The sequence below is a fragment of the Anas platyrhynchos genome, chromosome 1 (assembly GCF_047663525.1).
Source record: "Anas platyrhynchos isolate ZD024472 breed Pekin duck chromosome 1, IASCAAS_PekinDuck_T2T, whole genome shotgun sequence".
Classification (NCBI taxonomy): Eukaryota; Metazoa; Chordata; class Aves; order Anseriformes; family Anatidae; genus Anas; species Anas platyrhynchos.
The window spans coordinates 80,952,961-80,976,857 of NC_092587.1; the positions used below are offsets into that span (position 1 = coordinate 80,952,961).

At 43.7% G+C, this 23,897-nt stretch overlaps 1 protein-coding gene across 1 annotated transcript in view; it reads left to right on the top strand.

The window, feature by feature from the left end:
• The first annotated feature begins 5,804 nt into the window (after positions 1-5,804).
• Positions 5,805-23,897, top strand: part of TSPAN9 (tetraspanin 9) — a 170,727-nt gene continuing 152,634 nt past the window's right edge. Inside the window, exon 1 of the mRNA XM_027449837.3 lies at positions 5,805-5,938. The gene's annotated coding sequence lies outside the window, so the exon portion shown is untranslated. The remainder of the gene's footprint in view (positions 5,939-23,897) is intronic.

Genomic DNA, 23,897 nt, shown 5'->3' on the forward strand with positions numbered 1-23,897 from the left:
GGATCCTGCACTTTGGCCACAAACAACCCCATGCAAATGATACAGGCTTGGGGCAGAGTGGCTGGAAAGCTGTGCAGAGTATCTGGGGGGTGTTGGTCGATGCTCGTCTGAACATGAGCCGTCAGTGTGCCCAGGTGGCCAAGAAGGTCAACAGCATCCTAGCTTGTATCAGGAACAGTGTAGCCAGCAGGACCAGGGAGGTGATCATCCCTCTCGACTCTGCTCCGGTGAGGCCACACAGGATCACACAGGATCACAGAATTTTAGGGGTTGGAAGGGACCTCAGGAGATCATCAGGTCCAACCCCCCTGCCAAAGCAGGTCTTGAGTACTGTGTTCACTTTTGGGCCCCTCAGTACAAGAGAGACATCGAGGCCTTGGAGCATGTCCAGAGAAGGGCTATGAAGCTGGTGAAGAGCCTGTAACACAAGTCCTGTGAGGAGCAACTGAGGGAACTGGGATTGTTCAGTCTGGAGAAGAGGAGGCTCAGGGGAGACCCTAGTGCTCTCTACACCTACCTGAAAGGAAGTTGTGGGAAGCTGGGGACTGGCCTCTTTTCACAGGTAACTAGTGATAGGAGAAGAAGGAATGGCCTCAAGTTGTGCCAGGGGAGGTTTAGGTTAGAAATTAGGAGACATTTCTTCTCAGAAAGAGTAGTCAGGCATCAGAATGGGTTGCCCAGGGAGGTGGTGGAGTCACCGTCCCTGGGGGTGTTCAAGGAAAGGCTGGACTTGATGCTTAGGGACATGGCTTAGTGGGTGACATTGGTAGTAGGGTGATGGTTGGACCAGATGATCTTGGAGGTCGTTTCTAACCTTAATAATTCTATGATTCTATGATTCCCACCTCCAAGGCTCCCTTTCTTGGAAACTTACCAGAAGAAACGAAATAGTGTATCAGACTAAAAGCCAGCTGCAATTTTGCTGAAAACAATGGAAAGTTGTGAGAATTAAAGTTGTGTTTTTGCAGTGGAAAATTCCACTAACCCTGCACATTCAGAAGTGCAGGCATAACAGTGGTGTAACAGTGGGGAGTATGTTAAGCAGATCAAGGGACAGTGGAAGATGGCTAAGAAAAACAAGACAAGCAGTTGTGGAATCAGCAGAAAGAAAAAACCACGGGCTCCTCCAGCCAAGAGAGAAGAAGAAAAAAGGGGAAAAGGAGATATTAAAGGTTGGTTGTGTATATATGGTATAGTAACAAGCATTGAGTAGGTTGTGAACCTCTTGTACAAAGCCAATGAGCAAACAGGAGGAATCAAGCATCAGGTTATATGGGATATAAGTTTAAGATACACTTCTGCTGTGTGTTCCTGCTTGCAGGACTCCCGCCATTGCAATCGTGAATAAAAATGCTACTTCACTGAGATCTTTGTCTGAGCCTGTGTTATTTATTGGCTGTGGATTGTTTCTCAGAATGTAAACATCAAAAAGCAGCACATGTTAAAAATGATCTAGCCTAATTTTGAAAAGGAAAGTCTAAACTGAACTCTAACCACCCAAAAATAAATGAGGATATCAGTGCCTTATGAGTGTAATTTCTTTTGGGGCAGAAATATTAGAAAACACCACCTAAACCTGTAAGAACTTGCTGTAAAATCAAAGGGCAAGGCAGCAAAAGCTGATTCCACTGATCACTGTACAGCCACAACACTAGGGCGTTAGATGATTAAGTGACAAAATGTGGATCTAAATGTCCATGGTGCAAAGCAGCTCAATATTTTTCTTTCATCTATGTCTCCTTTCTTTTCTAACCCCATATGCTTCCATTTACCAGCCTTCATTTTTGCAGCTACAACTGCTTGTGGAGTCATGTCAAACTGAATTACTGAACTGATTCCACTTAGAGATAGCCTTCTGAGATAAGATAAAATAAACCATGGGTCTCAGCAACACAGAACTAGGCAGGATAGGAGCCCCTCCCTTCAACTTCACTTCAAAGCAAAAAGAAACATTTCAGGTAAGATGAGTTCATTTGAATTCTTTCATTTATCTGTGATGAGGGGGTGGGAACTTCTTAAGTGGACATTGTCAATAAAGAAAACATGTAAGTTGGCTTAGAGACAGAGGTAGGGATTGAATTAAATCTCTTTCTACTTCTGTATCTAGACCCAATGATCAAATATGTTCCTTGAGTATTACATACCTGCTTTAGCCTTTGGCAAATGGTTTCCCATTGACTTTTTCTTCTCTATTATTCAGCTTATTTTTCATTGGTTCTTGGACGAGATAAAGGAGGTGAAGAACTTGAGTGGTGACAGAAAAGAATAAGAACTGATTCAGACAGAGGAGAATGCTCTCAAACTTGTGTGAAAGATATAGTAGAGGCAAAGGAACATGTCCAGTGCTGCTAAGGAGTAATTCTGCTTCATCAGTCCTGCATCACCAGTCTGCAGCAATACCAATGGCAGCATCAATACCAAGATAACCAGGCTGATCATGTACCACCCCATTTCCCTCACTTCTCAGCACTATGGTAAGCACATTTGCTCATCAATATTGCCAAAGCCCAGGTGCTGGGTTGCCAGGAAGGAGTGAATGAAACCCATTGTGGAACAGGGAAGCTTAACCACATTTGAAATACTGCATGTCAAATCAAGCAGGTGCAAGTCCTCAGTGGGACTTTAGACTGGGATTGCTGCTGGATGGCAAACTTCCTGATCCTCAGGAATGCCTCCACAATTGTCTTCTGAGGACTGAGAGATTGACTTGTGTTTTTCTAGTTGAATTCCAAGTCTAGATTATGGTTATAGTATTGTGCAGTGATTATTCAGAATTTGACCTGTTATGCAGAGGGTCCAGGTGACTAACAATTCTAGATGAATAAAAACTGCAGATAATAATAAAACCATGCTAATTATTAAGATTTCTGTGTACAAATAACCTGCATTATTTATTAAACAAACAAACAAACAAACAACAAGCTATGCTGATTGTTAGTATTTTTATGCAGTAATAAAGCTCTAATTATAACCACAACCCTGTGGTGAGTCCTCATTCTACCAAGGATCCCTAAAAAAACCAGCCTGTCCCTGTAGTGTTGTATTACAGACATTTTGCCTGCATTTCCATAATCTGGCATAATGATTCAGCAAGTAATCAAAACTCTAGATCCATGATTCAAGCTAGTTTGGGCCACTGAAATGAGTCACAAAGTACTGGTGCTCATTCTGAGGAAAACAAACCGTGCCTCATCACGTCCTTCAAATGGGCAATATAGCAATAATGAGGGAAGAACCTGCTCTGAATATAGCAGTGCTAGAGGGTAGAGATGGATCATCTCTTTCTGCGAAAGACAAGACAGATTTTTTTTTTGTCCTCCCTAATTTCCCCAAAGTATTCAGTACTGTTGCCATGCCAAAGAGGATATACCCTGTGAATCATGCCGGAAAGCTGTATATCCATTTCTAGATGCCTCAAATACAGCTACTCAAAGCTGCTTTCAAAAGCTGTGTGCAACCTTTAGATTCCTTGGTCAGATGTCATAGATTCAAGCATACTGCTGATGAAGTGCAATTCTTTCTGTTCCTCATTGTGTGCAAAAGGTGTGAACACAACTAGAGAGCCCCAATGTTAGATTTGTTCACATTGGAAAGACATCTAGTTGAAAATTAAACAAAAGTATAAAGAGATTATTTTTCCTAAATTTACTAGCATATCAAGAAGAGATCTGCAGCCTAGTGCAGTATCCTTGGTAGAATGTGATTCTGCAGTATCAGTCACTCCAGTGCCCAGTTTCGGTGATCCTCAAGTTCATTCAAAGTTCCAAAATAGCATCATTTTTTACCTTCTTTCCGTGATAGAGTTTTGAATGATGACTTGTTCTCACCTATTCCTTTTTCACTCTAATTAGAACTATAGATATCCAGTACCTTTGAGTATAAATCTGCTTGTGCTACCTGTCTCTGCTAAAGCAAACAAATTAACAAAACAACAACAACAAAGAGCAAACAAAACCAAACTCAGACTTGTCCTCCCTTGCCAGTATTGGCTTCTTGTATTGCTCATTTTTGAGGAAGTGGTTCTTTATCTCCAAGGTACACCCTTATTTAAACCTGAGTTATTTAAAGATTGAGCACAATTCTGGAATGAAGATCCTTCCGTTCTCAGGTACATTGGGAGTTACTGCATTAGAGCTACAGCATAAAGGAGATGGAGCTTTTCTGGAGTCTACAAATAAAGAGCCAAAACAAATTCCCTTCACGGCTCACTATCACATGCTACATTGCAAGGCAGATATCCTTCATTGCTTGCTGTAAGGCAGACGCATAGAAATATTTGTGTACATTTGTACACAAATAAATGAAGAACAGAACACTGCTGCACGTGTCTCTCCTGGATACAGGAGCAAACGTGGTAGTTGTATTGTTGGCAATATGATTACCAGGATGCTCAGGGATTGCTGCATCAAGCAGTGTGTAAGAATATGCAAAGGACAGAATGAAAAGTATGAGAGAATATATCAAAGTGAACAGACCCTTGAAATGAGAAACATGACAACAATAGTGCCATCAGGGAAGAAAATAAGAGTACACAAGGCATTTAGGAATGTGAAACAGCTTTCTTCTGTGGTAATACTTATAGACAAGCTTTGAGTTGCTCTACACTGTTGGTTGATAGTTGGCTGAATATGAGCCAGCAGCGTGCTCAGGTGGCCAAGAAGGCCAACGGCATCCTGGCTTGTATCAGAAACAGTGTGGCCAGCAGGGCTAGGGAGGTGATCGTCCCCCTGTACTCGGCTCTGGTGAGGCCGCACCTCGAGTACTGTGTTCAGTTTTGGGCCCCTCGCTACAAGAAGGACATCGGGGTGCTTGAGCGGGTCCAAAGAAGGGCAACGAAGCTGGTGAGGGGCCTGGAGAACAAGTCCTACGAGAAGCGGCTGAGGGAGCTGGGCTTGTTCAGCCTGGAGAAAAGGAGGCTCAGGGGCGACCTTATTGCTCTCTACAGATACCTTAAAGGAGGCTGTAGTGAGGTGGGGGTTGGCCTGTTCTCCCACGTGCCTGGTGACAGGACGAGGGGGAATGGGCTTAAGTTGCGTCAGGGGAGTTTTAGGTTGGATCTTAGGAAGAACTTCTTTACCGAAAGGGTTGTTAGACATTGGAACGGGCTGCCCAGGGAGGTGGTGGAGTCACCATCCCTGGAAGTCTTTAAAAGACGTTTAGATGTAGAGCTTAGGGATATGGTTTAGTGGGGACTGTTAGTGTTAGGTTAGAGGTTGGACTCGATGATCTTGAGGTCTCTTCCAACCTAGAAATTCTGTGATTCCGTGATACACACACTACAAAATATAGTACCCCTCAACAGCTTATCCTCTGTGCTGGAAGTCGCAGCAATACTGCCTGACACAGGCTTGGAGCAGCTAGCAGCCGAACTGTTCACAGCTTAGCATGGTTACTACCCCTGCCCTGCAGAGCGCAGTAGATGCTCAGCTGCAGGCCCCGCAGGACAGCAGAGGCAGCTGAGGGGGGGAGACGGAAGGTGCTCCCCCCAGCCTTCGATTGCAGTCCCCTAAGTCTGGGAGGGTCTAGAAGGGTGCTGCCCCTGGCACTCATTTTGGGGATGCCCCAGGGGTCCCGTGGCGGACACCTCGGGCCACGGGTGAGCAGGCTCCAGGCAGAGCTCCCCAAAAGGGGAGGCGGTATGGGATGGCCGCAGCCCCGCTCCGAATTCAGCCGAGTCGGCTCCGGATGCGCGGCGCTGCTGGGGCGAGCCCCGCTGGGGGCCGGGGCCGGTGCAGCTCCCTCCCCTCGGCGGGGCTGGAGCCGGCCCCTGGGCAGCGCCCCCAGCTCCTCCCCGCTCTGTAGGGCCGGTCCGAGCCCCTCCTCCCGTTTCCGCTGGCAGGAGCTGGAGCCGTGTCCTGCCGTGCCTGTGCAGCTCCCTCAGGACTCGGCCCTATCCGGCCCGGCCCGGCCCAGCCCAGCGCGGTCCGGGGACGTGCGGGTGAGCCCCGGCGGCGCGGGGTGCAGGGAGCCGGAGGGAAAAGTTGCGGGCGCTTCCCGGCCTCGGGGAGGGGAAGCAGCGGGGCGGAGGGGGAGAAGCCGGTGGCGGGGGGTGCTGCGTGGTGCCGGAGTTGCGGCCTGGCGGGTAGAGGCGCTGGGGAGCGGCGGGGACCCCTCGGGAGGGTGAGGGTGGGTGGCAGGGGTCGGGAGATGGGAGCTGAAAGCAGCGACACCGTCCCACCGCCCAGCGCCTGTGTGATTTCTTCTGCGGAAGCTGGAAAGTTAATGGAGAGGGACAAGGCGAGCCCAGTGGCTCCTGTGTACGCGCTCCTGATCCGAGCCAGGGAACTTGTAGTGCCCATCTTCCAGCGGAGCAGATGCCTCCAGCCAGAGAGTGCTCCCTGCCACCAGGGGAAATACGCCTACAGCAGTGCTGCCCTGGACGAGGAGGGGAGCCTGCCTTTCTTCTCCCCTTGTACAGCCCCTAGGGCTGCAGCACGGTGTGAAGATGCCGACCCGAGCTGAGCCTTGGGTGGGTGGGAGCGGGGAGAAGTCCCCGCAGGAGGCAGAGCAGAGGTGAGATTGCCCCAGAGGTGAGGTAGCGCCGGAGGTGTTGCTGCAGGGAGAAGGCAGTTCAGGGAGAAAGCCGTGGCTGCTGGAGGAGCTGACAGCTCTCAGAAGCTGCCACTGAGGTGCTTCCTGCCTCCCCCCTTTGTACGCAGAACTTGGCTCTGGGCTTTGTCTTTTCCTGTTCAAGCTTTTGGAAACTTTTCTCGATGAATCTTTGGGTGTTTACCTGTCACCCTGCTTCTGCTGTGGGGTGGGAGCTCCGTGACCTCTGCCTCTCTTGAAAAGGCCTTCAGATCAGGAGGTTTCAGATGGGCAAGGAGGAGGACCTGTGGTGTGGAGATGCCGTGTTGGGGAAAAACTAGAGTGCAAGGGTAAATAAAGCTGTATTTCCTTACTTAGTGCTACTATCAAGTCTTGTTCTGCTTTTACACTGTATAGTTTTTATGGTTTGAACAACAGGGCTGGGAATGTGAACATCCGAATTTCTTGCCTGACTGCACTGAACTTATTTTAAGACTTTTGGTGGGTCACTTGGGATTTGACTGGAAAAAGTTAGGTATTCTCCATAAGAACCAGGGAAGTCAAATTGTGCAGCTTGTTTGTGCTGTAATTCCCAGATGGACTTAAACTTTACCTTCACCATGTAGATGCAAACATTTGGCATATTACTGTAGCCAGTTCTACTATTTTTAGTAGCAGGTGCTACAGGTAGTTTTAAAGGATAATAATTACTGAAGAAATAAATTAATATGACTTATATCAGCGTAGGATATGAACCAAACTTAGAACTTAAAATATTTAAAATGATTTCAAAAGATAATTTATCAATGTATGTGTGTGGCTGATAACATCAAGGAAATCACTTCTCATGCTTCTGTGCCATTCGTTTCCATTTTACATTTTACTGAGCTCCTGAAATGAAAACTGATGAAGCTAATATAGCTTCTGCCTCCAGATCTTTTCCTTTCCTTCTTTATTTTTAGACCTGTGCTGTTCATGTTGCAAATCCTGCAGACAAGGCCTTTTTTCTAAAAAAAGGGGCTGGAGAACTTGTCGCAAATTTGGTTTGGGGCACCTGTATTTTCTTTAATACTGAATAATTCTAATTAATAAAATTGCATGAGAAGACTTTGGGGTCAGAATATAACAAAGGTGGCATCACTTGCATTATTCAGACAAAGCTCAGAGGTGCAAGCAATCCTATTAATATCTCTTGAGGAGGGTGGAGGGTTAATTGTGAATGTCAGTGTTATCTTAGATACCATGATTATTTCACCAGAAAATATCAATTAGAGATGCATATTTCCAGTCCATGGTACTGAGTGAGACAGACGTTGGGGATGGGATGGCAGACACTGCCAAGCAAGAGTCTAGATTACCAGGCATGACTATGGTAATGAGGTAGGTCAAGGTCAAGTTGGGAAGTGAATCTGCGGGTCAGGTTAAGGCTCAGTGATGGTAACCAGAGTCAGACACAGTCCAGTTATCATGGGTCAGGTCCATAGTGATGCGGCAGGTCTGAGGTCAAGCTAGGAAGTCAGTCTGTGTGTCAGAGTGTGGCTCAAGTGAGTGGCCAGACAAAGGCACAGCTGTGACAAAGCTGGATACAGACACACCTACAACATAGCTCAGGCCGGGACTGAAGACCCAGGGCTGAGCTGAAATGGATCCTATAGGCCATTTGGCATAGCGGTTGTGGAGGCACTAGGTAAGGCTGATTAAGGCCTTTCATGCGCTCAGGGCCCTAATACAGTATGAGGGCCTGAGACTGAGAAATGGGCTTGTTCAGCCTTGAGAAGAGAAGGCTTTGATGAGACCTAATAGTATCCTTCTAGTACTTAAGAGAGAGTATTTAACAAGAAGACAGAACTACACTCTTCTCAGTGGTGCATGATGGTATGATGAGAGACAACAAACACGTTGAAACAAGTCGTACAAGCCAGATATAACAAAAAACTTTTCCACTGTGAAGACAGTCAAGTGTTAGAACAAGTTATGCAACGTCTGTCCTCACAGGCTTTTAAGACCTGAGTAGATAAAGCCCTGTTCTGACTTACAGCTGACCATGTGCTGAGCATCATTTGGACTAGATGACCTCCTCAGGTTTGCTCCAACATGAGTTTCTGATTTTAATATTAAGCAGCTGTTAGGTCTGGGAAGGAAGGAGGTATTTGTATGTGAAACTATGGCAATATTTGTAAGTACCAAAGATAAAGAATCATAGAATGCTTTGGGTTGGAAAGGACATTAAAGATCATCTAAATTGACACCTGCCCCCCCATGCCACACCTCCCACCAGACCAGGTTGCTCAGAGCCTTATCCAACCTGGTCTTGGATACTTCCAGGGATGGGACATCCACAGCTTCCCTTGGCAACCTGTTCCAGTGCCTCATCACTCTCACAGTAAAGAATTTCTTCCTTAGATCTAATCAAAATCTATCTGCTTTTAGTTCAAAGCCCTGTCTTCAAAGCCTCCATGTTCTATCAAAATACTCCCTGATAAAATCCCTCTCCTGCCTTCTTGTAGGCCCCCTTTAGGTATTGGAAGGCTGCTATAAGGTCTTCCCAGAGCCTTTTCTCCACATTGAACAACTCCAGCTCCCTCAGCCTGTCTTCATAGGAGAGGTATTGCAGCCCTTTGATCATCCTCATGTCCCTCCTCTGGACTCACTCTAATAGATCCACATCCTTCTTGTGCCCCAGAGCTGAATGCATTACTCCAGGTAGGGTGTCCTGAGAGCAGACTAGAGGGGGAGATTCACCTTCCTCAACCTGCTGGCCATACTTCTTTTGATGCAGCTCAGGATACTGAGCTGCAAGCATACGTTGCTGGCTCATGTTGAGCTTGTCATCAACCAACACCCCCCAGTCCTTCTTATCAGTGCTGCTTTCAATCCATTCTCCTCCCAGCCTGTTTTTGTGCTTTGGATTGATCTGACCTCGGTGCAGGACCTTGCAGTTGTTCTTGTTGAACCTCATGAGGTAATCACAGGCCCACCCCTCAAGCCTGTCCAGGTCCCTCTGGATGGCATCCATTCTCTCCAGCATGTAGACCGTACCATGCAGCTTGGTGTCATCTGCAAACTTCTCAAATATGATGAACAGTGATCCTTGAATATTAACCAGATTTCTGAGTCCGTCTTCCCTCCAGGGCTTTGTCCCATGGTACTCTACCAAGCAGATCACTGAAGAGACCAAAGTCTGCCCTCCCAAAGTCCAGGGTAGCAAGTTTACTGTACTCTCTCCTTGCTGCTCTTATGATCCTAAACCACACCATTTCATGGTCACTGCAGCCAAGGCTGCCCTTGAGTTTCATATTCCTCACCAGCCCCTCCTTGTTGGTGACAATGAGGTCCAGAATAGCCACTCTCCTCATTGGCTTCTCTATGAGGAGAAACAGAAAAAGGTTTTAGGATGGTGATATGTTGCTAAGAAACTTAATAAGGGAATTAAAAAAAGTTAAACATTTTTCTCACTATGCTGTAGGCTTATGCTGGAAAGGTGTATGTGTAATGGGGTTAAAGAATCTTTCTTTTTGAAAATTTGCTTTCCTTTGGTGATTCCCAATGTACAAAATGGCTTCTTAGCTTGCCATCACTTAAAGATACTTTTGGGAGATGGTTAAGTCCTGTTCTTTCAGAGTTCATGTAGGAAGTGTGATGACAGTACATCATGCTGCCAAGATTGGGAAAAGACAGTGTATGATCAGGGAAAATTTTTTGTCTGAGGGCTGCCTTCTTTGACTCTAGAAAATGGAATAAATATGTCAGGATCAGGAGAGAACTTTCCCATTAGTGGTGTGGTTGTTATGGATATTAGGGCAGAATTAGTCCTGGCAGGGCCAGCTTCTTGATACCCAGAGAATGTGAGTGGATCAGAGATGGGTCTTTGCCATTTCCACTCTGTGTAGCGGTGCAATTGTGATAAAGTAGGGAAGTGCCGATGGACGGCCTTCTCTCCTTACCATAATGCATGCTAGAATTTCATTGTGAATACAAATGCTCAGTGGGAAGTTGTAAAATTCTGTGTACGTTTGCTCACGTGTAACAAGATGCTCTATTGGAGATGAAAGAACTGTCACTCATCCATTCTGTCCTACCTCTCCATCTCTCCAAGTCTCTTAAAACTGTCATCCAGAAACTGTTTCTGCTGCTTCTTGCAGTCTATCTCACATGAATCTTTCGTTGCTGGATATAAATGGTATGCTTCCTGGGGAAAAAACAAAAAACCAAACCAAACCAAACCATCACCTCAGTTTCATGGCTTACTTTCTGTGATTCAATAACATGCTTTCTGTCCTGTATTTGTGATGAGGCAGGAGACTGTTCTCTGTTAAAGAAGTTAGATGCTTTCCTCACTGCACAGGTGTTTGTGAGAAAGTCATGATGTATTTCTTGAGGAGCTGTCTATTAGTTATCTATTGCTACATTTGAAGGCATTGTTCTTAAACTGGCTTTTAACCCCTTTCTCACTTTTCCATTTCAGCCTGCTTTCAAAAACTCTTCCTCTTCATGCTCTATTAAACTGCTTCTTCCATTATTCCAAGCTCTTCCAGTCCTTGCTGTCCAAAATAAACCTTGAGGGATAATGTTGGCAGCACAGGGCATGGTCATCAGGCAGACCCTGACTGCAGGGTTAACCAGGATGCATCTAACCTCTATGCTTCATACAGAAGAAAGAATAGTTAGAAAATATGACATCCCCAGGAGGCAAAGAACTGCATTTTCATGGCTGTTAAACTGCCTGTTGAAGAGGGGTAAAAAATCCTATTGTTGAAGAGCTTTTAAGATTGAGAATATAAAACAGGTTAGCATATTCTAGGGATAGCTCCAAGGAGGTGAGGCAGATTAAATCGTAAGCATATGCTCCAATAAATACTTAAATGGACAAAGGTATTCATTGAGCATTTGCAGTGATATGAATATGATTTTGTGATAGCACTGAAGTGATAACATCATTTTAAAAGATTTGAAGTTTGAATCATAGAATATCCCCAGTTGGAAGGATCCATAAGGATCATCGAGTCCAACTTTTGGCACCACACAGGTCTACCCAAAAATTCAGACCATATGACTAAGAGCACAGTCCAAATGCTTCTTAAACTCCAACAGGCTTGGTGCTGTGACTACATCCCCGGGGAGCCTGTTCCAGTGCGTGACAACCCTCTCAGTGAAGAACATCTTCATGATATCCAGCCTGAACCTCCCCTGTCTCAGCTTGACTCCATTCCCTCAGGTCCTATCACTGGTCACTAAAGAGAATAGATCGGCGCCTGCCCCTCCACTCCCCATTGTGAGGAAGTTGTAGGCTGCGATGAGGTCTCCCCTCAGCCTCCTCTTTTCCAGGCTGAACAGGCCCAGTGACCTCAGCTGCTCCCCATACGTCTTCCCCTCTAGGCCCTTCACCATCTTCGTAGCCTTAAGTTTGCATTGATCTTTATTTCAAAATGTACAACAGGAAAGTTTGTAAGTTCTTTTGAAGGTTTTTCCTTTTGCTGCCAGAGTTCTCCATTATAATACAAACTCCGTTGTGCTACTCTAATGCCTGATATTTCTGAAGGTGGAAGTGACTAATAGCTAGAGCGTTTATTTCCATGATCCCTGTTGTAAAAAAAGGAAGCACATCACATTAACTAGTGAAAAGCTGATTGTATTTCTGAGGCCAAGTTACTGCGTGTCTCTAGAATCAGCTATGAACTGAGCTTTAGTTTCTATACTGGTGTTAAAACGGAACTGTCTTTGCTGTGGACAGTCTTCACTGATTTGTGATTGCTTCTGTATATTCTCATGAAAAGGATATGATGAACCTCATGCAGTCATAGGACCATGAGAGTGGTGTTATCCTTATGCGGTGTGTCTGGGGAGAAGACAGAACTAGACTGGAGAAGAAACCCGAGGGGTTCTAAGTAAGAAGTCAGTAGGCTGAGGGAGAGGAAGTCTGCAGCTGTCCATGGGGAGGAAAGACTGAAAAGGAAGGATGAGGTGGTGCTGAAAAGAGAGGAACAGAAGAAAAGCTGAAATACCACACCCAACAGGTTTGAAAGGGCTTTAGAGCTTGTAACTCTGTGCTAGAAAGCTGCTGATCAACTCAAGTCATAGAAAGTGTAGGTCTTTGTGGACCTTGTGGTGTCATTCAGGTTTACTCCTAATTAAAGTCATTTGAACTGAAGGACTGAGGAAGGAAGTGCTTGAAGCTGAAGGAATCCTGAATTTAGGAGACGAAGGGGAAGGATTTGGTAAAAATAATGTGACAAAGCTAGGTAAGTATTTTCTGATTGGTAGACTCTTCATAGAATCACAGAATGGTTAAGGCTGGGAGGGACCTCTGGAGGTCATCTAGTCCGGCTCCCTTGCTTAAGCAGGGTCACATAGAGCACATTGCACAGGATTACGAGCAGGTGAATTTTGAATATCTTCAGAAAAGGAGACTCCACAGCATCTCTGGGCAACCTGTTCCAGTGCTCTGTCACACGCACAGTAAAAAATATATTTTACTAGATATTGTCTCGTATTCAGATGCAGTCTGTCCCTTCATCCAGGTCATAAACGAGTAAGTTGAATAGTACTGGATCCAGCACTGACCCCTGGGGGACACTGCTAGCCGCAGGCCTCCAACTAGACTCCATGCCACTGATCACAACCCTTTGAGCTCTGCCATCCAGCCAGTTCTCAATCTCACTGTTCACTCATCTATCCCATGCTTCCTGAGCTTACCTATGAGGATGTTGTGGGAGACAGTGTGCCTTGCTGAACTCAAGGTTGACAACATCCATTGCTCTCCCCCCATCTACCCAACCAGTCATTCCATCACAGAAGGCTATCAGATTGGTTAAGCATGTTTTGCCTTGGTGAATCCATGCTGGCTAAGTCTGATAACCTTCTTCTCCTCCATGTGCTTGGAGATTACCTCCAGAATGAGTTGTTCCATCACCTTTCTAGGGATGGAGGTGAGGCTGACTGGCCTACAGTTTCCTAGGATCTCCTTCTTGACCTTTTTGAAGACTGGAGTGACACTTGTCTTTCTTCCAGTCCTCAGGCACCTCTCCTGTTCTCCGTGACCTTTCAAAGATGACATAGAGTGTCCTAGCAGTAATGTCCTCCAGCTCTCTCAGCTCTCACGGTGCATCCCATCTGGGCCCATGGATTTGTGGGTTTCAGATTTGCCTAAATGATCTCTAACCTGATCCTCCTCGACCAAGGGAAAGGCTTCCTTTCTCCAGGTTTTCTCTTTTCTCTAGGGTCTGGGATTCCTGAGGGCTGGTCTTAGCAGTGAAGACTGAAGCAAAGAAGGCATTCGGTAACTCTTCCTTCTCTGTATCCTTTATCACAAGGGCACCTACCCCATTCAGCAGTGGACCCACATTTTCCCTAGTCTTACTTTTGCTACTGATGAGTTTGAAGAAGCCCTTCATGTTGTCCTTGATATACCTTCCTAGATTTAAGTCAAAGTGGGCAATAGCCTTCCTTAGTGCATCCCTGCATGTTCTGATGACATTCCTATATTCCTCCCATGTGACCTGTCCCTTTTTCCACATTCTGTATACTTCCTTCTTCTGTTTGAGTTTTGCCAGGAACTGCTTGCTCATCCATGCAGGTCTCCTGCCCCCTTTGCTTTTATCTGTTTTCAGGGATTGTACTGCTCTGTATAACTTCTACATAATAATCATGAATTTCTAAATGAATGTATCTACAGAGGGACAAAGACTGAGGGACAGCCTTGTATACTCTGCTGTTACTAATCCAAGTTCCTAGTCTTTTGCAATGTGGTAGTGAATGCGGCTTATGGCAGTATGGTGATGAGCACTGTTTTCTATGGTGATTGCAGCTGTACTCAGAATGCATGTTGAGCATAGACAAGGAGACTTTCTGTTTGGGTTTTCTCATTACTATAGGTTTAATAATGCACAAATGTTTCTGAAAGCTTGTTTTCTTTTCTCTGTGCCTATTTTTTTTTTTTTTTTTTTAGTCCATTAACTCCAGTTGCAGTTCAGTGGAAGGTGGTTCTTCACCCAGTGTTCAGCTTTGTTTTGAATCATACTATGATTTCTCAGATGTGTACTTATCCCTGAATCAGCTTTGGATTGCATGTTAAGAATCCAGCCTTATGTGAATGAAGGTTGTTGCCTTGCTTTGTTTGAAGAAAGTGCAGCTGAGGTTATGAAGGATCAAAGGCAACATCCTAAGAATGTATAGCATAGTTTCCTCATTAATTTGAGGATAGTATACAGACTATTGTTTATATATATTTATACACACATGGGGAAAATACTGTCACTGAAATGGAATAATGGCGCTGATAATAGAAAAGACCTGTACTAACAAGCTGTCCAGAGCTTGTCTTCTTGTAAAGTAAAACTAAATGGTTGGCTTAAATGCCTGTAAAAGAAATTTTCCAAATATAAATAGCTTAAAGTGATTCTCTTTCTTACAGCAGAATACTTGGTATTCTGTGCAGAGCTGCTGTACAAAGTTTTGGCAGGTAATGGTGTCTCTGAGTGCTAAAAAGTCTCTTGCTGATCTGTTTCCCAGCAGTGCAGAATGTGACAGAACAGGTGACAACCCTGCATTTCATAGCACTTGTGATGCTTGATAGCAACAGAGGCAGCTAGAGGGAGCATATAAATTGCATAGATACCTATTGCCTAGCTATTTGGTATTGTAAAAGATGAACGGCAAAGGGGAAGAATTGCAGCTCTGGAAAAATTTGTCACTTATTCCCCTCAGAACCACTTGAGATGAAAGAAAGGCTGGATCTTATACTGTGAAGCTCTTCCTGTTTTAGATGGGTAACGGGGAAGGAAAAGGACAGTATTTAGAATCATAGAATCATAGAATATCCTGAGTTTCAAGGGATCCATAAGGTCATCAAGTCCAACTCCTGGCTCCACACAGGTCTACCTAAAAATTCAGACCATATGACTAAGTACGCAGTCCAAACGCATCTTAGACTCTGACAGGCAAGTGACTATGTCCTTGGGGAGCCTGTTCCAGTATGTGACAACCCTCTCAGAATTTAGGTGAATGTGGTCATAGATTAGGATAAGAAAGACGTGGTAAAAATAATTGCTAGGACCAGTGTTCCACAGAGATGTGAAAGAGAGGAAGAGACTTCATTGTGAATAGGAGTTGTTTGGGAGAATTTTCTATTCCAAATATAGAAGCCAAAGTGAAAAGGACTCTGAAGGAGAAGGGATCTTCTGAGGAGAACCAGGAGGAGGAAATAAGAACAGATTCTTAAGTTCCCCCACCAACGGCACTTCATCTGTGTGGCTTTCAGTTTTCCACGTTCCTTATTGTTCCACCCTTTCTTGATGGGATGGTCACCACAGAATATCTCCTGAGAGTTCTTATAGAAATTGTCCCCTTTTAAGTCTTTTTTTTTTTATTTAAAAAAAAAAATATCTCAGGACATTGTTTTTGTAAGGCAGTAAGTTTTCCCTTATCACCTGCACTAGCTTCTTTCACTTTCTTGCTCTTAGGCTTTCCTTTTCTTACTCTACTAGTTGCCAGGTATCTCCAGGCAATATTTATTATGCCTTGCTTTCTCTTTTGTAAGCAAAAGTCCTGTTACAGCCTCATTGTAACCTGGTTCTCCCAGCTAGTTTCCTAATTTTCTCTATGTAGTTTTCGTCTCCACTTCTTCTTGTTCTCTTATTCATCAATTCCTCTTTGAAGAGCTGAGGAAGCTCATTCTGCGTAAGAACTATGTATTCCATTTTGGTGTGTGTAATCCGTTTGTTCCTCCCTCTTATTTTTACATTAAACCATACCAGGGGAAACAAAACTAGTTCAAGTCATTTAGATATCCAGCTGTTTTTTCTAAACTGCTTTTTTTAGGAACTTCAACTAAAGGGAAATGTTGCTACAAGTGGGAATCTTCACCTTTCTTCCTGCTTTAGTAAATAGTATTTCTTTCCTCTGTTTTATAGATTTTTCTTCAGGCACTTGTCCTCTTTGGATTTGCTAAGATATCCCTCTCCTTGACTCTTAAGATGCACGGACTGGTTAAATTCTTTGATCCATGTTTCTCTGAAGTCAGTAGAAGATAGCTGTCAGGCTTTCTGCTTGAATTACTACTGTTACTAGCCCTGTTACTGTTTCAAAGATCTTCAAGTGGTTAGTAATGTAGCCTTTATTCCAATTAATTAAAGGAACTCATCCAGTGCTTCAGGTACAAAATATTGCTACAGCAAACTTGAAACTGCCAGTGACAGCCAAAGTTGGTACTTACCTAATGGCAATAGTCCAAGGCATTCATTAAAAAAGCAAACAGACTTTGCTTGCCTGTGGGACATGATTTGAGGAACTGAAAGGCACATAACACTTTATTTCAGAGGACTGAGTGTTGTGATATAGCAATGGTTATGAGGAGATAAATACCTACCAATCAGTGAGCTTTCTAGAAGAGGAAGTTCTGTGTTTTCTTTTGTGGTTTGCTAACCCTCATGTTTTAGGACGTGAGGGTTAGTTATGCAGCCCTGTCTCTTGGCCTCCTGCTGGGAACAATGGGTTGTACAGGTTGCCTGGCTGTTGAGTAGAGTTCCCCACATGTATATGCAACCAGATGAAAGATGCAGGTTTTTGAGGGACTCAGAGTTTATCCATTCCTTTCATCATCATTTGTTGTAATAACCTGTACCTACGTGAGTCCTGTAGTAACTATTGGAGGGCATGAATGAACTTTTCTGTTGCATGTGCCTGTGAATTGTCTTCTCACCAGTTCTGCTTTGTCGGAAGATTCATGTTTCTTTGTGTTTGTTACCAACATTTACTTTGATCCACACCAAGAGCTCTTTCCTCTAATATTTTTATTGGAAAAATTTTATTTTTCTTTCTTAATTTTACTGTAGACACCTGGCTTACATGAAACCAAGCAGTGTACCTCTGATGTGGCTAGGACTGCTACCTGGCGCTGGATTACATGGCTCAAAGGACTCCCTTCAGACCATCTCTGACTTTGCTGCAGATCATGCTGCATTCATAGCAGGCTTGATTCAGTAGTGAATAAAGTTTGTCCTTTAAGATGTAGATGATAGTCTACTACTGCATGTGGCATGAGTTTGACTAATCAGCTAATGTCTATGTAGTGGAACTGTGGGAATTGTGGATTATTTCATTCTTTTTAAAATTAATTTTAATTTTTGCTAAGCCAGATTTGAATTCAGCAGTATTAATTCAGTTGCTAAAGTCTATTTTGTCTCTAGAGAATTAACTGCATGTTCTTGACATACAATCATAATGTTGGGGTGAGCTTTATTTTCATATAGTGTTAGTTTACTTTATGGAAGGTATGTATAACTGATGTGTATGATAAGAGGTGCCCATGTGCTAGAGAAGCTATAGTAAATAGACTGTGTGAACTGTGAAATCAACAAGACTTTCTCTTGTTATTGGGTGCAATGGTTAATGTGAGATAAATTAATTCTTAAACTGGAATGTACAAATATATGAAGGTGAAGGCAACTAATCATGTCCATGTTCACTATTCTGAAAAGGGCAGTAGTCAGTTTTGAAAACACTATTCACAAAATCAGATTTTTTTTTTACTTTCAAAAATGCCTTATATTAGAAATCTGAAAACATTTAGAAATCAACTATTTTCTTATAGATATGCTTGAATACTTTTTGTGACATCTAGTCTTTGGAAATAATACTTCAGAATCATACATGATAAAGTGATGCAGGTTGAGGGAAAACATTAATTTAAAAACAACAGCAGCTATTTTACAATGGAAAAGTTTCTGTTCACCAGGTTTTACAGAGATTTATAAATAATCAGTCTGTACTTCTTGTATGCAGTTGCAATAATTTTTATGAGGTTTTAAACATTGGAGACGGTACTGTTCTGTAACTTCTCTTCATGTTACTAATGGAAGTCCTGGACTCAGGCTGGCCAGTTTGCTATTTCTGCAGCACTCTTCTACCATTGTTGTGGTGCTGTTACAGCCATGATAGTACCAGTATGAATTGTAGAAAGCGAGGTACTTTGTGTTGTTTGTTTTTTTGTGTAATTTTTCATTACAGCAGTGGTCTATCATACTACAAGCAGAGATGGGACTAGTCAGAAAGTGGGACTAGTACAGGAAACCTCAGCAGAAGTCTTGTTTAATCAGTTCTTGCTGTTGTAAACATGTATGTCATCGAGTGTCTTGGTGGTGATAAGGGACCTAATTACAAAGGGGACCAGTAGTTCTGATTTAACTTGACACACAAGGGTTTGCTTTTTCCCTTAATTTCTGCTTTCCCTTTGGTTTCTGTGAGTTTTCTTAATATTTTTCTATTGCCAATATTTAAATTAATTCCTGGATGAAATTCGTGTGTTATAATCTAGATACCAATGTTTAGACTTACTCCTTTTGTTCAGAAGCAGATGGGATTTGATGTAAAGTTGTTTTGTTTGTTTGTTTTCTGTTTTTTCCTCAAGTCTTTTCTGTCCTCTTGAGGAAATTATGTTTGTGATATGAAGTGAGTCCACAAGGCAACAAGATTCACTTTGGTTTTCTTCATCTCTCCAGGTTTGTTTGGGGACCTTTCCATTGGCATACATCCAATTGCCTCAAGTAAGAAAGATCTCTGGTGATGGATACTCAGAATCAGACAAAGCAATTTTTAGTGAAGTTTAAGTTAATATTGAAGGGACATAAGTTGGGCCAACATTAAGCCCTTATGAAACCTTGTTGTAACCTGTTCTTGCCACAAATTCTGAGTGAGTTCAGAGTAAAGTGATTGCTGGTGCATTTGCCTCTGAGTGCTACTTTAGATACCAAATCAATTGTAGTGGAGGAGGTCAGTAATTCTACTAATTATCTGCAAACATTGTTTTTCATAATTTTTCTTACCTGTCTCTGCCATTTGGAGGGAAAGGAAGCAGGGAAGATGCTGGATTGCTACTGATACAAAGTCTATGGTCCACTTTCATTAATCCACATAAGCTTTGTCCTTTTGTACAAGTGTACATTTATAAACAGACTCGGAAAAATAATATTATCTTTAAAGGACCTACTGTTACCCTTATGTTAGTTGTCCTATGGCAGCTGCAGGATGAGCTGCAGAGCTATTGCTTTGTGTTTTTGTACTTTCTTCTTCAGGGATTTAGCCTTGGCTAACAAGTGAGTGGACAATGTAGTACTGCCTGCCTTTCATTGCATTTCTGACATTGTGAGCTCAGTGAAAGGAAGGCAGGCAGACAGACACTTTCTTTGTCAAATGGTCATGGGATCCGCTGAAGGCTCCAAGGGGTGCAGACCTAGCAATGGGACCAGCAGAAAGATAATACTTCGCTTATACACTTGGCCTGCTATGAACTGTTGCATACCTTTGTGCTGCTCCACGGCTTCCCACAAAATGCAGTTCTTCATGAGCTGCCCAATATGGGTCTGTACCACAGGGGTCCGTTCTTAAGGAATGGACTGCTTCAGCATGGGTCACCCAGGGAACAGCAGCTCCCCCCAGACCCCCTGCTCCTGCGTGGGCTCCTCTCCACGGGCTGCAGCTCCGGCCCGGGGCCTGCTCCTGCAGGGGCTCTCCATGGGCCGCAGCCTCCTCCAGGCCACATCCACCTGCTCCACCGGGGGCTCCTCCATGGGCTGCAGCGTAGAGATCTGCTCCATGTGGGACCCATGGGCTGCACGGGGACAGCCTGCTCCACCAGGGGCCTCTCCATGAGTTGCAGGGAAGCTTCTGCTCTGGTGCATGGAGCAAATCCTCCTGCTCCTCATTGACTTTAGTGTCTACATTTTTTTTTTTTTGCCTTTATTCAGTGTGCTGTCCCACAGGCACAAGCAGTGTCTCTCACTGACTTGGCTCTAGCCAGTGGTGGGTCCCTTTGGAGCCAGATGGAACTGGCTCTTATCTAACAAGGGGCAGCTTCTGGACTCTTCACAGAGGCCGCCCTGACGGCCCACCTGCTACCTAACCCATGCCACATACACCCAGTATAGATGCTTGTATAAAACTTGTGAAGACAACTGTAGGCAAAGAACTTGTGTTGTACCTTTTGGGATGAGTGATTGGAGATTATGGTCTGTGAAGGAAAAACATCCCCTTCCTGCAATTGGAAAATATAAATAATATGTTAGGTTAGGCTAAGAAAAAGAAGTGCTGAAGCTTTCCTTACTCTTGTGTAAATCATCATTACAGGTGATACCACACAATGGCTAGTGTCGTTTTTTGAGGATATTGCACAGATGCATTGACCTTGGAAAACTGTTTATATAAGGGAGAACTGAGAAGGATAATCTGTGGGATTTTTCTCTATCAAAGCAATAGTTCTGTTTAACTGCATGGAAAATCTCACTTGTGGGTTCTGTAAGTTTTTGAGAAAAAATAATTAGTGTATTAATGAAGTGCACAATTAGTTTAAAATCTGTACTTGTATTGGGCAGGAATAGCTTCAGGAACTTTCTGTTGCAAGACAAAGAGCAAAGAGATGATTGGGCAGTGTTAGATATTGATATAGGTAACATCTGTGTTTGTAGTAGATAAGAGAATATTACAGTATATCAGATAAAGAACCTATGAAACTTTATGCTATACCATTTAAGCCATTTGTAAAAAGCATTGATTTAGGCATAAAATATATTTCCTGTAAGACTACTGTGTGTTTACACCTTGTAATGATTCTTTGGTTTACTTTTTGTATGTGTGTCATGCTCTGAATGGTGTTCTGTTAATTCCCTTGTAGGGCTCTACTCTTGGGTGGTGGAGCACACCAGTGAAAACCTAGCTGGGGAAGACTGAAATGCTTGATTCTTGGCCCACGAGTTTTAACTATTTTGCTTAAACTAGTTTATATTATGAAAATGAGAATTCCCATGGCCGCCTTAACTCTGACCCGAGAAAAGAAAGCACACCAAGTGAGTGTCCTAAGTTACATAATTATGTAGCAGCGGGCACGAGGATATATATGTGGCGAATATTTCCATTGCAAATCTGTTCCAAGTCCGTAACAGTGTCGAAATACTCATTATGCTAAATGATTGTATTACACTGGTAAATCAGTATAGACTTGATTCCCAGGATGCTAATCTGTGAGTCATATCATCAAGGAGTGCAAAAGAATGCACACTCATCAAAAGAAAGAGAAGATAGATAAAGTTATTGAAACATTTTTCTTGCGTGCACAGGAATATGTAGTTTTCTACCCTTTCCATTATGTTACTGAAATTATTTTCTCTGCATATTGAATATTTAGTATCCCTTGTCTAAAGCAGGCCTTTAAATTACATCAATTTCATTATTTTGATAATCAGTATTAGCTGTGTTAGCTACAGAATTTCAAATACTCCCTTACTGTAATTCAAGGATTTTATTTTCAAAGATGTCCATTTCTGTTAAGAAGATAGGATTTTGTCAGAATGGGAAATGTGATTTTTACTTTTTATGAAACATGCTTATATTTATACATATTAAAAAGTTGAATTTCTAGTAACTGATCAATAAAGTTATTGATAACATAATTGAATTTCTTACTAGTGTGTGGTGTTAACATTGAATTAAATACTTCTCATTTGAAATTAAATGCAGTGTATAGCAAAAGCTGTGGTAGGGAACTGTTCAATAAAGAAGTCAGCCTCAGGTTGATTTTTTTATTACAAAGAGGCTACCAAGTCTGGTGTGTTCCAAAGACTACCGCCCCTTCCTACTTTTTCAAGTAGGATCAAGTGATGCTGTAACAAGGAAACTCCAAAATATCAGAAAGGATTTTATGTCATATTTTATGTCAAAAAGTAGGGGGAGCACAAGTAGTGTTCTCCTCTGTCCTCCCAGTTGGTGACTGGGACCCAGGAAGAAAGACACGAATCCGCTGAGTGAACGATTGGCTGCAAGGCTGGTTTCATGCCAAAGGTTTTGGGTTCTATGACCTTGGATGTACTTTTGAGGCACCAGGCATGCTGATGCCAGATGAGGCACATCTGACCAGGTGGGGCAAGAGTGTTCTGGACAATAAGCTGGCAGGGCTTGTCAGGAGGGCTTTAAACTACTTGCAGTGGGGAAAGGGGATGCACCTCCGTGTGAAGAAAGCATACCTGAGAACGCTATCACTCTAAGTACCAGCAGGGAAATACTTGTGAACTGTCCCAATGCAGTCAGGAAGGGTTCTGGAAATGTGATACAACCGATTGCCCAGCTGGAGTGCCTCCACACCAACACCCGCAGCATGGGAAACAAGCAAGAGGAATTGGAAACCTTGGTGCAATTAGACAAATATGACCTGATTGCTATCACGGAAATGTGGGATGGATCACATAACCGGAGCATTGGATTAGAGGGCTATAAACTCTTCAGAAGGGATAGACAGGGAAGAAAGGGAGGGGTTGTTGCCCTCCCTTTCTGGCAGTCGGGTGAGGTCCCTGTTGACTGGAAAAAGGGAAACATCACTCCCATTTTGAAAAAGAGTAGAAAGGAGGACCCAGGGAACTACAGACTGATGAGACTCACCTCTGTGCCTGGCAAGATCATGGAAAAGCTCCTCCTGGAAGCAATGTCAAGGCACATTCAAGACAAAGAGGTGATCTAAGATAGCCAGCATGGCTTTCAGTAAGGGTAAATCGTGCCTGATGAATCTGGTGGCTTTCTATGACAAAGTGACTGCATCAGTTGACAAAGAAGGACTGACAAATGTCATCTACCTGGATTTCTGCAAGGCCTTTGACACAGTCCCACATGACATCCTGATCGCCAAATTGGAGAGATATGGATTTGAAGGGTGGGCCATTCAGTGGATAAAGAGTTGGCTTGAAGGTCACACCCAGAGAGTGGTAGTCAATGGCTCTATGTCCTAGTGGAGACTGGTGACAAGTGGTGTCCCTCAAGGGTCCGTCCTGGTGTGTCTGTTTAATATCTTTATTGATGATACAGACAGTGGGATTGAGTGCACCCTCAGCAAGTTCACAGATGACACCAAGCTGAGTGGTGCAGTCAGTACCACAGAAGGGACCTGGACAAGCTTGAGAAGTGGGCCTACATGAACCTAAAGAGGTTCAACAAGTCCAAGTGCAAGGTGCTGCACCTGGGTTGGAGCAATCCCAGACACAAGGACAGACTGGTAGACTCAAAGAACTCATTGAGAGCAGCCCTGCAGAGAAGGACTTGGGGGTGCTGGTGGATGAAAAGCTCGACATGAACTGGCTTTGTTCACTTGCAGTCCAGAAGGTCAACAGCATCCTGGTCTGCATCAGCAGAGGGGTGGCCAGCAGGTCTAGAGAGGTGATTGTCCCTCTCTGTTCTGACCTTTTGAGGCCCCACCTGGAGTACTGTATCCAGATTTGAGGCCTCCAGCACAAGGAAGATGTTGATCTATTAGAATGAGGAGGGCTACACAGATGATCAAGGGGATGGAGCACCTCTGCTATGAAGAAAGATTGAGAGAGCTGGGGATTTTTAGCCTG